This window comes from Macaca mulatta, chromosome 10 (genome assembly GCF_049350105.2).
Source record: "Macaca mulatta isolate MMU2019108-1 chromosome 10, T2T-MMU8v2.0, whole genome shotgun sequence".
Taxonomy (NCBI): Eukaryota; Metazoa; Chordata; class Mammalia; order Primates; family Cercopithecidae; genus Macaca; species Macaca mulatta.
In genome coordinates, this window is record NC_133415.1 from 16,480,075 (window position 1) to 16,496,555 (window position 16,481).

At 44.0% G+C, this 16,481-nt stretch overlaps 1 long non-coding RNA gene across 1 annotated transcript in view; it reads left to right on the top strand.

Annotated features, from left to right (window-relative positions):
- Positions 1 to 16,481, top strand: part of LOC144331763 (uncharacterized) — a 57,514-nt gene that overhangs the window by 7,164 nt on the left and 33,869 nt on the right. The gene's annotated exons all lie outside the window — the stretch shown is intronic.

Sequence of the window (16,481 nt, forward strand, 5' to 3'; positions counted from 1 at the left end):
GCAGTGAAGAGGCCAGAGTCCCCTAGAAGTCAGGTCCAGCATTGGTCCCTGGAAGGGGTTATTGGATGGGAAGACGAGGTTCCTTACACTCAGGGCAGAGGAAGCTCTGACGGGTACTTGAGATGCTTGGTCAAGGGCGAGGACAGGATCTTTGGGGGTGGAAGTGGCAGAGATGAAAAGAGAGAGTCGATGGAGCCCTTTCTCTCTGCTGGGCCTCAGGCCTGCAGCTGTGTGCTCACCGTTTCACTGAATCCATTCAACAGCCTTATCAATTAGGTGTCATTAATGCCATCGAACAGCTGAGGAGATACGCCCAGAGAAGGGGAGTGATGAGTGTAGGGCTACACAGCTAGCCACCAGAGGCAGCAAGATTCAAACCCAGGTGAGTCTGGCTCTGCACCTCGCACTCCTCCCACTTTGCTGTAATCCCCAGAGACCATCTGGCTCAGCCCTCTCATTTCACAGGTGAAGAACTGAGCAGCAGAGAGAAAAGCTGCCAGAGTTACACCTGTTGTTTTCAGCGCCTTGCTTGATTTTCTTTCATTTTGCCTGTTTCCACGGTGTGATTGGCCCCTGGACAGGTTAACAGAACACCCTTCTGTGGTGTGGACCTGGACACTTGCTCCCGTCTCTCCCATGGTTAGCCATAACCCTGATGTTACTGACTTCAGTTATTTTATTACTCACATGTGTGCTCATTCCACGAATACTTCTTGAGTATCTACTATGTGCCAAACACTCTGGAGATGTAGATGAAGGAGACGTGGCCCCTGCCCTGAGGGACTTACATTCTGGGGTGGGGGGTGGGTTGGGGTGGGGGGAAGGGGGACATGGCTGCAGAAGTACAGTGACACAAAGCAGGAAGTATCAGTGGTCAGCGATGGAATCTTGTGGGTGGTCAGAGAGAAGTCAGAGATTGTGTGGCTGTTGGATTAATGAAAGTTTTGAAGAGGAAGAACAACAAAGGAAGGAGAGGGGCCGTCATATATAGGTCCCTTTTCTAAACTGTCTTATTGAATCTACTGTAAAATTCACAAGCAAATAAACTCTGCTAAGGTGGATATCTTAGCCTTGTTTTACAGCGAAGCAACTAAATTTCAGAGGCTTTAAGTAATGTGCTCAGGGTCCCACAGCTATGTAGTGGCACAGCTAGGATTCCAAGCTGAGTCAATTACCTTGGTCTTTCTAGTGTCCCTTACTGACCCTCAGAAGCAGAATTTGAATTGGACATCAAAGAATGAGTAGGTCATATGGTGACCTACTCTGTAGGAACAAAGACTTGGAGCGGGGACACATTGAGGCATGCATAGTTGATATGGTTTGGATCTGTGTCCCCGTTCAAATCTCATGTTGAATTCTAATTCTCAATGTTGGAGGGTCGGAGGTGGGGCCTGGTGGGAGGTGATTAGATCATGGGGGTATTTTCTAATGGTTTAGCACCATCCCCCTAGTGCTGTATTGTGAAAGAGTTCTCGTGAGATCTGTTTGTGTATAACACCTCCCCGTTCTATCTCTCTCTCCTGCTCTGCAATGTGAAGATGTGCCTGCTTCCCCTTTGCCTTCTGCCGTGATTGTAAGTTTCCTGAGGCCTCCCCAACTGTGCTTTCTGTACAGTCTCTGGAACTGTGAGTCAATTAAACCTCTTTTCTTCATAAATTACCCAGTCTCAGGTAGTTCCTTATAGCAATGTGAGAACAGACTAATACAATGATGCACTGTTACTGTTTCATGGATGAGAGAGGGGTTTCATTTTATGAAGAAGTATTTAGGAAGAGCATGTGGGAAAGGTAGATTGTGGTCAGCCAATCATTTATGCATCCATAAAATAATTTTGAAGCATCCACTATGATGTGCTAGGCCGTGATCTTTATGCTGGGGAGACAGTTGTGGTTAAAAGAGGCAAGGTCTATATTCTCATGGAACTTACATTGAAAATAGATAATAAACAGGTAATAAATTCATAGCACATAAATGCCCAATGTAATTTCCATTTGCGATGTTGAAAAATAAACTGCAGCACAATACAATTTTAAAGTGTTTATTTGAGCAATAGCAATTCATGAATCAGGCAGCTCCAAAGCAGAAGTGGTTCAGAAGGTCTGTTGAAGACATAGGCTTTTATAGAGAGAGGAAGAAGTGATACAAGGAAAATATTTGATTGGTTACAGTGATAAAGTTGCCTTATTTCATCAATTCCACTGAAAAGTCCCTTGTTGTGTAAGTTTGTTGGCAGCTTTTTTTGGTTGGACTTCAGTTCTGTTTTTCATTAACATAGGCATTCACAAGAAGTAGCTTAAGTTTAGTTTTACTTGTGTTTGTAAATCAAGCAATGATAAGGTCACTTATGAGGCCTAACTGGCTTTGTCGGCTCAGGTATTATCCACTTTAATTTACTTTTGCAATGACAATGTTATAAGTAAAACAAAATAATAAGCTAGAGAGAGGCCAGGTGAGGGGACACAGTTTGATTTTTCCAGATATGAATTTTATCCCCCAGGCAGTAAAAGAGCCATGGGCATTTTTGTGAGTGATGTCTCTACTATCAACCAAACAGAAGGTTAAGGAGGCATTGGGAACCCAAGTAAAGTGGAGGCAAGTTATAGGCTGTGTGTGTTGGAGTCTGGGAGGGAGTGTGGATCAGAATGATCTTAGCTGCAAGTGATTGAATACCCAACTTAAAGAGGCTTAAACAATGAGGGTTTGTTAATTCACATAACCATGTGTGTAGGTAGGAGGATGCAGAGTGGCTTAGTTCAGGCACGAAAACAATGTAAAGAACCAGGCACTTCAGTCTTTCTTCTCTGCCATCCCCAGTGCATTGGTTTAACATATCCTGTTTTCATTTTCTTATTATTTTAAAAAAATTATTTATTTTAAATGACAAAAATTTTATATATTTATCATGTACAACATGATGGTTTGAAATATGTATTCATTGTGGAGAGGTCAAATCAAGCTACTTCACATATACATTACCTCACAGAGTTATTGTGTTTTTTGTTTTTTTTTTTAATAGTGAGAACACTTACAATTTATTCTTAGCAATTTTTTTTTTTTTTTGAGATAGTCTCACTCTTGTTGCCCAGGCTGGAGTGCAATGGCGCAATCTCGGCTCACTGCAACCCCTGCCTCCTGGGTTCAAGTGATTCTGCTTCCTCAGCCTCCTGAGTAGCTGGGATTACAGGCATGCACCACCACGCCTGGCTAATTTTGTATTTTTAGTAGAGATGGGGTTTCTCCATGTTGGTCAGGCTGGTCTCAAACTCTCAACCTCAGGTGATCCACCCTCCTCGGCCTCCCAAAGATTACAGGCATGAGCCACTGCACCCAGCCAGCAATTTTTAAGAATACAACACGTGGTTATTAACTATAGTCACCATGTGGTACAATAGATCTCTTGAATTCATTCCTCCTGTCTAACTGAAATTTTATATCCTTTGACCAACATCTCTCCAGTCCCCCCTCCAGCCATATCCCCAGCCCCTGGCAATCACCATTCTTCACTCTCCTGTAAGCTTGACTTTCTTAGACTCCACATATAAGTGAGATCATGAGGTATTTGTCATTTTGTGCTTGGCTTATTTCACTTGACATAACGTCATCCAGGTTCATCCTTGTTGTTGCAGATGATAGATTTCCTTTTTTAAAAATGTGAATTTTAATTAATTAATTAATTTTTATTGATACATAATAGTTGTATATATTTACAGCATGCATGTGGTATTTTGATACACGCATACAGTGCATAATAATAAAATCAGGGTAATTGGAATATCCATCACCTCAAACATTTATCATTTCTTTGTGCTGAAAATATTCAAAATCTTCTTTTCTAGGTATTTTGAAATATGTAATAAATTCTTGTTAACTGTCATTGTCCTACTGGATTTCCTTCTTTTCAAGGCTGAATAGTATTCTGTTGTGTATATATGCACCACATTTTCTTTGTCTATCATCCATTGATGGACACCTGGTTGCTTGCAGATCTTAGCTATTGTGAATTGTGCTGCATCCATTGCACTGGTTTTATCTTTAAGTTTGTCTGACATGGCTGGTAGATGGTTGCTGCAGGTCCAGGCCTCACACAAACCTTTCCAAGATGGGAGGATAAGACTTGTCTTTTTCATTCTTTTTATTTATTTTTAATTTTTTAAACTTTTATCCTAGGTTTGGGGGTACATGTACAGGTTTGTTATTAATAATAAATTAGTAAATTGTGTTTCATGGGGTTTGGTGTTCAGATTATTGTGTCACCCAGGTAATAAGCATAGTACCCAATAGATAATTTTTTCCTTCCTCTCCCTCATCCTTTCCTCCACTCTCAAGCAGGCCCTGGTGTCTGTTGTTCTCTTCTTTGTGTCCATGTGTGCTCAGTGTTTAGCTCCCACTCATAAGTGAGAACATGAGATAGTAGGTTTTCTGTTCCTGTGTTACTTTGCTTAGGATTATGGCCTTCAGCTCTATCCATGTTGCTGCCAAAGGACAAGCTCTATCCACGTTGCTGCCAAAGGACAAGATTTTTTATGGCTGCATAGTATTCTATGGTGTGTATGCACCATATTTTCTTTATCCAGTTTACTGTTGATGGGCATTTAGGTAGATTCCATGATGCTGCTATTGTGAATAGTACTGTGATGAACATATGTGTGCATGTGTCTTCATGGTAGAATGATTTATATTCCTTTGGATATATACCCAATAATAGAATTGCTCAATTGAATGTTACTTCTGTTTTAAGTTCTCTGGGAAGTCTCCAAACTGCTCTCCACAATGGCTGAACTAATTTACATTCCCACCAGCAGTGTATAAGCATTCCCTCTTCTTGGCAACCATGACAGCATCCGTTTTTTTAAATGTTTTTTATACCAGCCATTCTCACTGTGTGAGATGGTATCTCATTGTGGTTTTGATTTCCATTTCTCTAACGATTAGTGATGTTAAGCATTTTTTATATGTTTGTTGGCCATACGTATGTCTTCTTTTGAAACGCGTCTATTCATGTCCTTTGCCCATTTTTTAATGGGGTTTTTTGTTTTTTGCTTGTTAATTTGTTTAAGTTCCTTATAGATGCTGGATGTTAGACCTTTGTGAGATGTATAGTTTGCAAATATTTTCTTCAATTCTGTAGGTTTTCTGTTTACTCTCTTGATAGCCTCTTTTACTGTGGAGAAGCACTTTAGTTTAATTAGGTCCTATTTGTTAATTTTTGTTTTCCTTGCAATTGCTATTGGTGTCTTTGTCATGAAATCTTTGGCAGGGCTTATGTACAGAATGGTATTTCCTAGGTTACCTTCCAGGGTTTTTATAGTTTTAGGTTTTACATTTAAGTCTTTAATCTATCTTAAGTTGATTTTTGTATATGGTGTAAGGAAGGGGTCCAGTTTCAATCTTCTACATATAGCTAATCAGGTATCCCAGTGGGAGAGGTGCGGCCAGGGCTTTACACTCCATGGAACCAGTGGGATTGGAAACAGGGAGCAGCCCCTTCCCCTTTCTGAGTTGGTGTGTTGGGAGCTTCGCATTCCCTGGGCACAGCTGTGGCCACCCAGCTGCAGCTGAAGACCCGGGCCTCCCTGTACTTTTAGCGGGCAGGAGCAGGCAGGAGCCCCACCCTCCCAGGCACAGCTGCAGTGACCCAAACCGTGGCTGCGGACCCAGGCATCTATGCATTCTCAGGTCCCCTTGCCCCTGCAGGCTCAGAAATGCCTGCTTCCACTGCCTGGCCTCTCCCTGTTCCTGGTTCCTGCTCTAATCTCAGAGAAAAGTTCAGGACAAGCCAGGGTGCTGTCGCAACCTGGCTGGGTATGTGCATGCTGGGGACAATGCTGACATGCCAGCCCCCTGCCGCCTTGGCCTGCTCTGGATTTTGAATGCTAATGAGCATGGGAGGGAAGCCGAGGAGGGGCTTAGGATAGCTCAGTGCTGGCCTGCAGGCACCCCTCAGCACCAACAGCATGAGTGCAATGAACAGCAGCAGGAGGCAAACAGACTTCTGAGCAGAAAGGGGTGAGTCTCTGGTGAAGCCTCACCTTCAAGCTGGGGAAGCCCTGAAGCCTAGGGGCTGGGCTGCCAGCCCTGTTAACCAGATTGGGAACTTGTATTTTTTCTGGGCCCACTCATGAGCCAATCAACATGAACTCCCTCCCCTTTGAAGTCCATAAAACCCCCAGACTAAGTCAGATTTACAGAGAAAATGGGACAACCAGCTGCAGAGAGAAGCTACCCACTCCAGGGTCTCCTCTCTGCTGACAGCTGAACACTCATCAGAACATCCTGGCTGCAGAGAGGAGCTACCAACTGCAAGTCTCCTCTGAGCTACTCTACTGCTCGGTAAAGCTCCTCTTCACATTGCTCACCCTCCACTTGTGCCCATGCCTCATTCTTTCTGGGAATGGGACAAGAACTCCGGACCTGGTGAATGGTGGGACTGAAAGAACTGTAACACAAATGGGTTGAAACATGCCCCTTGCTCACCACATTGCAGGCGACGAAGAGAGAAGAGCTATGAACATTTGGGGAGCCTGGACCTAGGAGCTCCCTGAGCCAGGGCTGTGACACCCTCTTTGGGGCTCTGAGGTTCCTGGTGTCTCCAAGCTTCTGGGTGCCACCACATTACCTGGTGCCAGCTGTGAAAGCTACTTGCAGGACACCTCGTCCAGCCACAGCCTTACAGGGAGCTGGCACCCATGCCAGCACCTAGAGCTGCCTGCCTCGCCACAGCCGGTGTGCCTGGCTGTGCATATGGGACAGAGACCATGTTTGCTTGCTCACACAGCCCTTACTGCTCCGCTTGCCCTTGGCAAGCATAGAATCCAGGCCAGTAGTGCAAGCTGAGCACAGCCTGCCAGGCCAAGTGGGCCCAGCAGTTTCCAACTGGCAAAGTGACACCCTAAGGATCCCATAACACCATTTATTGAATAGGAAGTCCTTTACCCACTGGCTGTTTTGTTGGCTTTGTTGAAGATCAGATGGCTCTAGGTGTACAGTTTTATTTCTAGGCTCTCTATTCTATTTCACTGGTCTATGGGTCTGTATTTGTACCAGTACCATGCTGTTTTAGCTACTGTAGCCTTGTAGTATAGTTTGAAGTTGGGTAGTGTGATGCCTCCAGTTTTGTTATTTTTGCTTAGAATTGCCCTGGCTATTTGAGCTCTCTTTTGATTCCATATGAATTTTAAAATAGTTTTTTCTAATTCTGTGAAAAATGTCATTGGTAGTTTGATAGAAATAGCATTGAATCTGTAAATTGCTTTGGGTAGTATGGCCATTTTAATAATATTGATTCTTCCTATCCATGAGCATTCACGGTTTTTCATTTGTGTTATCTCTCATTTTTTTGAGCGGTGGTTTTTAATTCTCTTTGTAGGGATCTTTAACCTCCATGGTTAGCTGTATTCCTAGGTATTTTATTCATTTTGTTCTCACTGTTTCTAATCATAGAGAAAAACCTTTCCTAGAAGTCTTCTAGCAAATCCCCTTTCTTTCCCATTGGCTAGGATTGTGTCACATGTCCCCACTTAAACCAGTAGCTGGCAGATATAATGCAATTACCATTACAAGTTGAGTTACTCAGTCTTTGCTCCCTTGGACTACGCAGTGGGACAGCTTTCCTTACCACTCTCTGGAGCTTAGTTCCTGGGAAAAATTGGGGTTTTTCAGCCAGAAGAAGACAGGTAATTGCTGTTTGGGGGGGTGTGACCAATTGTATCTGTTTCAAGGTGTGTGTGACAGACAAAATGGTTTTTCTTTTCAGAAGATGGTGCCAGAAAAGGCTGCATGTGTGGGGCATTAGCACTTCCTGAGCAATGGGAGACATGGACTAATTACCCTCCTCAAGTTCATGGGAGAAGATAGAAAGGAAGAAGAGAAGGAAGGAAAATCCCCTTCTTGAGTGTCTCCCCTCTATTTATTCTACAGCATGCCTTCACATTTGTTTACAGTTGGACTATGTCCTAAGCCCATTGTATTATGGCATTTGGCACTCACAGCTTCTGTTGGAAGTGGGAGTTATAATCCCTCTTGCACAGTTAAAGAAACTGAAGCCCAGTGAGGCAAGTGACTCCCTCAAAGTCTCTCCATTATCTCCTAGCAGGAGGGAGAGTTCCAGCTTTAACCCGATCTTTCTATCGCCCAATCTCAAGCTCTTTCCACCACTCCACACCTCTTTTCTGAATTATTTTTCCATCCTAAGTTTTAAGAAAGAGCTTTCAAAGAGGCATGTCTATGAAGATCTCAGCGGGTTGGTTGTTGAGAGATTTGAGGCCTTTAGGGTTCCTACTCTCTATTACTTCCCTCTAGAACATTTTTTCCAGGGATTAACCCTCTGTGTGTATCTGAGATTATGTGATACAGCTTCCCGAGCAGGAGAGGGCTAGATCCTATGTGCTGAGGGATCAGGGACAATGAAAGGAAGATAGCCTATCATGACGATGGTCTGGTGAGAGGATCAGTAGTTCTCAGTGGACCCTTAGTCCTTGTATTATTTATTTGCCCTTGAGACCTGCATTTGACATGGCTTCCTAGGGAAACTAAGATACTTTAGTCTGCCATTCTGAGCTCATGTTTGACTGATTCTTTTTCACCCCAGATTTTGTTGAGTACATTTGAAGCCCTCTCATAGCCTGCTGAGTTCTAAGCCCCCTTGCTTGGGAATGAGATCTGGTTCCTCCCTGCAGGCTGGGCAGATCCTGGAGAGAGGTGCAGTGCTCAGAGCACAACATAGAATGTAGAACAAAACCCTTTCAGGGTTTAGTAACCAGAGAATCTGGACTTGACTCAAAGTGGACTCACATCCCTCTGGGTGGCTATGTTCAGCCTGCTTGGACCTTGAGTTGTGTAAGATGGTTAAAAGCCTCCATTTATATCACATATTTCAAGTTAGTCATAATAATGTCTGAAGAACAGAATGTCAGGGTTGGTGTAGGATTTTCAGGGTTCCACTTAAACTGCTCCGGAGTAGAACTAATTTACCATAGATCATCTCCTTATGAACAGATGTGTCAAGCTGAGCAGACAAACTTTCACCAATGGATTTATAAAGCACTAAGCATTAGTATATGGCATGAATCCGGGGAAATTATCCACTCAATCCTTCATTCAGCAAACATTCATTTGGCGCCTACTATGTGTCAGACACTACACTAAGTAGGAGAGATATATTGAACCAGACGGACATGGCTCCTGCCCTGATGTGGTCATAGATCAGAGAGGACACTAATGATAAACAAATAGAGAAGTGATAAAATAGTTACAAATTATGGTAAGTAGTTTGAAGGAGTCAGTGTTGTAAATTGTATTACAGTTAGCCTTTCTTATTTATTACTAAATTTAGGATGCTGATTTTCACCCAGAGACAAAGTAATAATATGTCTCCCTTCTTAACCCTTGGTATTGCCGTGCTTAAGGCTATTAATTCATGGTTGCATCTCAAAAGATGGGGCTGTTGAGAAAAGGGGAATGGAACTTGCAAATTGCTGGAAATTGCTTTTCTGAGAATCTCTTGAAATGCTGAGAGACACCTTGGGGATACTCCATTACTACTGTTGATGGGGTTGTCGGAAAATTAAAACTGGCTTTTAGTTCATTTTGATTTGATTAAATGTGGATTTTGTCCTTCATTCTTGGTTTGATAAATAATGTCAGAGAAAAACCCAAAACAAATGAACAAACAAGTAAAACAATTCTTAAACTGTGGCCACTGTTAGCTGTGTGAAAAGGAGTTTGGAAGTGGCACAATAATCAATATAAAACCTAAATCTTGCCATATAGTCATATTGCATCTTGTTGGAGATTCATTTTCAAGGATGTGACTCAAGGTTATGAACGTTAGAATTACAATACTCCAGGAAGTCCCTTAGGTAAGTACCTTACTGAGATGTGTGCATTGGCTCTGGGGAAATCCCAGCTGGCAAGTTTTTCTTCTCTAGAGTTGGAAGAAATTGCTGTTTCTTCAGATAAGTCCTAGATGGGACATAGGGTTCATGTGTAATCTGTTGACTTAGACTCATGGTGGCGAGATGAGAGACCCAGAGAAAGGACTGATGGAGGGCATGTGTCTCCCATCTCATGCTCACTCAGGGTGGTGGCTCCCAAGGCCGCAGCTAGGTGATTCTGCAGCTTAGAATCACCCAGGGAGAATGTTCACAAACCTGGGCGCAGTGGCTCATCCCTGTAATCCCAGCACTTTGGGAGGCCAAGGTGGGAGGATCACTTGAGCCCAGGAGTTCAACAGCAGCCTGGGCAACATAGTGAGACCCCACTTCTAAAAAAAAAATAGAGAAAAATTAGCCAGGCATGGTGGCACGCTTCTGTAGTTCTAGCTACTGGGGAGGTTGAGGCAGGAGGATGGGTTGAGTTCGGGAAGTTGAGGCTGCAGTGAGCCGTGATTGTGCCACCGTACGCCAGCCTAGGTGACAGAGTGAGACCATGTCTCAAAAAAAAACCCCCCACAAACCCCCACAATTCTCTGTGGCTGGGCCCCACCCACACTAATTATGTCCGAATCCTCTGGGGAGAGAACTCACACACAACTTCAAGCTAATACATCTTTCAGGGAGAACATATTCTGGGGATGGTTACCCTTAGCAGGAATTTGGAGGGTGAGATTTCTGAGGTCCAGTTTCAAAGTGATACCCTAAATCCCTGCTTCTGAAACTTCAGTGTGCATTGAAATTTTCCAGAGTCTTATTGAAAGTGCGGACTCTGATTCTGTACAGTTGGTTGGTTAGGCCTGGCATATCTAACAAGCGGTCAGAGAATTTGCATGCACCAGTTGAGTGGCAAAGCCCTAGGTGATGTGTAGAATTAAGTACCGTGACATTTGAGAAGCGTTTCCTTAGAGTGTGACCCCAACCCTGGCTGCACATTAATATCACCTGGGTAACTTAAAAAAAAATACCAGTGTGAGGCCTCTCCCCCTGGGGTCCTCCTGATTCAGTTGGTTTGGGGTGGTTCCCGGCGGCAGTAATTTAAAGAAAGTTCTCTAGGTGATTCTAATGTGCAGTTAGGGTTAAGAACATCTGCTCTAGAGGCTCGCTGGGTTTTTTTGTTTGTTTGTTTGTTTTTAGCTTGAGATCAATGCTGCTCAGTAGAAATATAATGCATGTGAATTACTTCCCTATTACTCTGTGATTAATAACCTAGGGCTTAATTATTTCACACAGTTTCTGAGGATCAGGAATCTAAGAGCAGCTTAGCTGGGTGGTTACAACTCAAGATCCTGGATGACACCGTGGTCAGGATGTAGGCTGGGCTGTGATTACCAGAGACTGGACTGGGGCCAGTGAATCTGCTTCCCAGAAGTTTCCCTAACATGGCTGTGGATAGAGACTCAGACCTCACCACATCGGCCTCTCTATAGGGCTGCTCATAACATTGCATTTAACTTCTCCTGGAATAAGTGAAGAGAGAGAGAGAGTGAGCGAGCAAGACAGACAGCAGTTGCAGTCTTTTCTAGTCTAATAGTGGAATGACATACTGTATTAGTTAAGGTTCCCAGGAGAAACAGAACCAATAAGATATAGGTATATAAGGGGAGACTTCTTATGGGAGTTGGCTCATGTGATTTGGGAGGCCATCTGCAAGCTGGAGAATCAGGAAAGCTGGAGGCAGAATAATTCAGTCCAGGTTTGAAGCTGAAGCCTGAGAACTGGCTGGGGATTGGGATGATGGATGGGGTACTGGGGTAAGTCCCAGAATCTGAAGACACAAGAACCAGGAGCTCCAATATCCAAGGAAGGGCAGGAGATGATGGGTTTTCCATCTCAAAGAGGGAGGGAGGGAGGGAAAGGGACGGGGCAGGGTAGGGGTTGGGTGGAGAGAGAGAGAGAGAAAGAGAGAGAGAGAGAGAGAGAGAAAACAAGTTTGCCATTCCTTTATCTTTTTGGTCTATTTGGGCACTCAGTGGATTGGATGATGCCTGCCCTTATTGGTGAAGGCCATCTTCTTTCCTCAGTCTACTGATTCAAATGCTAACCTCTTCTGGAAACACCCTCAAAGACATACTCAGAAATAATGTTTTGCCAGTTTTCTGGGTATTCCTTAGCCCAGTCAAGCTGACACATACAACTGGACCATCACCCATGTCATCACTTCAGAAGTATTCTATGTGTCATGTAGACCAACCCTGATAGCTCTGAGGCAATGTGGGAGGGACTACACAAGGCTGTGAAGACCAGGAGGAAGAGATCACTGGGGGTCATCTCGAAAGTGGTTACCATGAGGCATGAAAGTAATTTCAAATTCTCTAGTGGTCATAATAAAAAAGTAAAAAAAGATGGCATTAATTTTACTAATATATAGTATACTATTTACCCCAAATATTCAAACATTATCATCTCAACATGTGATCAACATAAAATTATGATAGTGATGATAAAATCATTATGAATGAGTTGTTTTGCATTCTTTCTTTGTATTACCTTGAACTCCTGTGTATTTTACACTTATGGAACACCTCGCTTTGGATTTGCCACATTTCAAGTGTGCAGTGGCCAAGTTTGTTTCCTCTTCTTAACTCCGTATGTACCTCTTGTCTGGGTGGATCCAAAGGGTAGATTATCCTACTTTGTAAAAGAATCACCTTCCATTTCTCTCTAAATGATAGACCCATTGGTTTACTTCACATTCCAGCTAAATTATCTGCCAACTTCCCTCTTACGAATTGCAAGTTGCATTTCTCAAGCTATATTTTGTATGAGGAGTCCCTGAGTTTTTCAACACATTTATCCCACATTATTGCCCTTTCTATACCACTTGTGTAAAAATTTGTCAGGCACGATATAAGAATTACAATAGCAATGACTGATTTTGGCCTTTGACTCAGTGGAGAGAAACTAATTATATGGAGAGAAACCAATTATGGGCTAAACTACAGGAGCTCAAGATCGATCCCCACCCTGCCACAGGTGCTTATATAGAACTTGCGCCTCAACACAGCATGAGGGCCAGGTCAGCAGAAACAGTGTCCTGATGAGTCAAATAGCAATTCCAGCTACAGCACAAGAGCAATGTACTTCCCTCTCTGCTTCCTTTAACGGGTATTTTATGACTTGAAAGATTTTTGGATGAGCTGAATGCATTACTCTTTGCTATAGGGAACAGAAAGTTACAAGTCTTTTCTATGCAGATGACATGGTTTTATTGTCATGAACCAGCACTAGCCTCATTACTGTCAGAAAAAAATGGCTCAGGATGAACTACTGCCACCCCCCAATTGTCATTTTTGGCAGATGTCCTCCAACATTGAGTTGGCTTTTATTCAACAACTTGTGAATTGCATTCGCTCATTTAGTCACTTAGGGCTCCATTTTCCCACTAAGCCATTTGAGGGACTAACCAGGAGGTTGTATTTGCTTAACATTAGGCATCTTATGGGTGCAGTATTAGGAATTTTCTAAGTCCTTCTTGGGAGATTAGTAAAATGTACTTTGAAAAACATTTAAGCTAAAATGATTATGGCTTAGCTTGATGGGCTAGGACATTGTTTCTTGTGTGGGAGCAGATCCATAGCCATTTTCTCTAGGAAAACAGCTTTCCACAGGTGTCCCACAGGTATTGCCACAGGCATTCCCATGGTATTCTCACAGGTATACCCAGAGGTGTTCTCACAGGCATTCTCACAGGTATTCTCACTGGTATCCCCACATGCATTCTCACAGGTATTCTCACTGGTAATCACATGGGCATTCTCACAGGCATTCTCTCAGGTATTCCTACAGGCATTCTCACTGGTATCCCCACAGGCATTCTCACTGGTATCCCCACAGGCATTCTCACTGGTATTCACACAGGCATTCTCATTGGTATTCACACAGGCATTCTCACTGGTATCCACACAGGCATTCTCACAGGTATTCACACAGGCGTTCTCACTGGTATCCCCACAGGCATTCTCACTGGTATTCACACAGGTATTCTCACGGGCATCCCTACTGATATTTCCACAGGTATTCCTACAGATATTTCCAAAGGTATTTCTTTTTTTTTTTTTTTTGAGACGGAGTCTCGCTTTGTAGCCCAGGCTGGAGTGCAGTGGCCGGAACTCAGCTCACTGCAAGCTCCGCCTCCCGGGTTTACGCCATTCTCCTGTCTCAGCCTCCTGAGTAGCTGGGACTACAGGCGCCCGCCACCTCACCCGGCTGGGTTTTTTTTTTGTATTTTTTAGTAGAGACAAGGTTTCACCGTGTTAGGCAGGATGGTCTCGATCTCCTGACCTAGTGATCCGCCCGTCTCGGCCTCCCAAAGTGCTGGGATTACAGGCTTGAGCCACCGCGCCCGGCCTCCAAAGGGATTTCTATAGGCTTTCCCACAAATATCCCCACAGGTATTCCCACAGGTATTCCCACAGGCATTCTCACATGCACTCCCATAGGCATTCCCATAGATATTTCCAGAGGTATTCCCATAGGTAATTCCAAACTTATTTCTACAGGCATTTCCATAGGCATTCCCAAAGGTATTCTCAAAGGCATTCTCACTGGTATTCAGACACGCATTCTCATAGGTATCCCACAAGTATTCTCATGGGTTTTCTCACTGGTATCCCAATGGGTATTTGCACAGGTATTCTCACTGGTATCTCCACAGGTATTCCTTCAGCCTCTCTTTGTTCAGAGGTTGGTCCATTAATTGATTAACACACTTGGATCCTCCCTCGGCTGGTAACATGGAATGTCTGTGTGACAGGCGGTCCTTTCTGTAGACTACAACTTCGAACTGTTTGCTCTCCACATCGTATCTCTAATTAGATGGAGAGAAATGCACTCCCCAGAATTCCTTTTAGAAGGTGAATAAGATCTTGAGGTTCTCATGATGTTCCTTTTATGAGGGTCCACGGTTAAATTCTCCTAAAACTACCATGCCAGGGAAAGCCCACTTCAGGAGCAGCTGGGCCATTTTCCGTCTTTTAGAATCACCCATCCTGACTGCTTGTAGGTGGCTGTGTTTCTGTTCCCTCCAACCCCCGTGGCTACCAGAAAGTAAGCTGAAAAATTCATCTGGCCAGCCAGACATGGTGGTTTACGTCTGTAATCCCAGCATTTCGGGGGGCCTAGGTGGGTAGACTGCTTGAGGATGGGAGTTTGAGACCAGACTGGCCAACATGGCGAAACTCTGTCTCTATTTAAAAATATACAAAACTTAGCCAGGCAAGGTGGCATGTGCCTGTAATCCCAGCTACTCAGGAGGCTGAGGCACAAGAATCGTTTGAACCCAGGAGGCAGAGGTCACAGTGAGCCGAGACTGTGCCACTGCACTGCAGCCTGGGCAACAGAGTGAGACCCAGTCTCAAAAAATAAATAAAATTCATCTGGCTTCCTGGATCTTAGAATGTGCTGGGGCGTCTTGCTGCCTCCCCCTTCCTTTTCCTCACACTGGTTTCTTTATTCCTTCCTTTAAAAGATGGGCTGGGCTGCATGTATTCAAATCAACCTCTTCAAGTCTTTTCCAGGATGAGGCAGAGGTGCAAATAAATACTAATAAGAATGGAGCAAGTCATTAATCATCTTAAACAACTAAGGCATATAGAGGGGACTGGGACCCAGGTATCCTTCCTGCCTAGCCAGTGCTTTCCTGTCAGACCATGATCCAGGCACACGGGTGTAACAGAAGACTTTAGCTGTCTTGGAGGCAACACATTCCTGCCCCAAAAGATAGGAGTCGTGGATAAATTGTAAACCCAGAATCTTTGATCCATGGGGAAGTTCCAAACACAGACTGCCGAATGCTGAGGGACTTCAGCAGAGGCAAAGAAGAAATTGCCTCTGACACACGTGTGTGTGTGTTTGTGGTGTGCGTGAGTGTACTCAAGTGTGGACAAGGAGAACTCGAGTGTTTCAGCCTGGCACACAAACTTATCACTATCCACTCCCTGCCTCTGTTTATTTCTCTGCACCAAGTCTACTCGAGTGACTCCTTGTCCTGTGACAGGCAGTGCATCGTCTGGGTGACTTTTTCTATCCTTCCTGGCTGGGTCAGCTTCCCTCCTCTGTTCAGCCCCACTTCTCTGTATCCCTCAGCTCTCTGAGCTTTCTACTATTATGGTTTCCATAAGCTGGCATGCTGTTTACTTGTGGAATCCCTCTGCACCATGAGACCCTTGAAAGCACACGGCTTACTCGTCTTTACTGCTCCACACCTAACACAGTAGCTTGCACGTAGTAGGTGCTCAGTGAGGGTCCGCTGAATAAAAACACATGTGTTAGCACATTAGTTTGCATTATTTTTGGCTGCATGTCACAGAATACAGAAATAAATGTCTTAAAAATAGGAATTTAGTTTTTGTCATGTAAATGGAGTCCCAGTATTGTCAGGCCAGGGCTGGGTTGGCAGATCCACTGTCATCAAGGTCTGCCTACCTCAGCGTCAGCTTCCAGCCTCATGGTTGTCTCATAGTCCAAAATAGCTGCTGGAGCTCCAGACATCAGGTTTACATTCCAGGTAGAAAGGAAAAAGGACCAATCCTTCAGCTGGGTGAGCCTCTG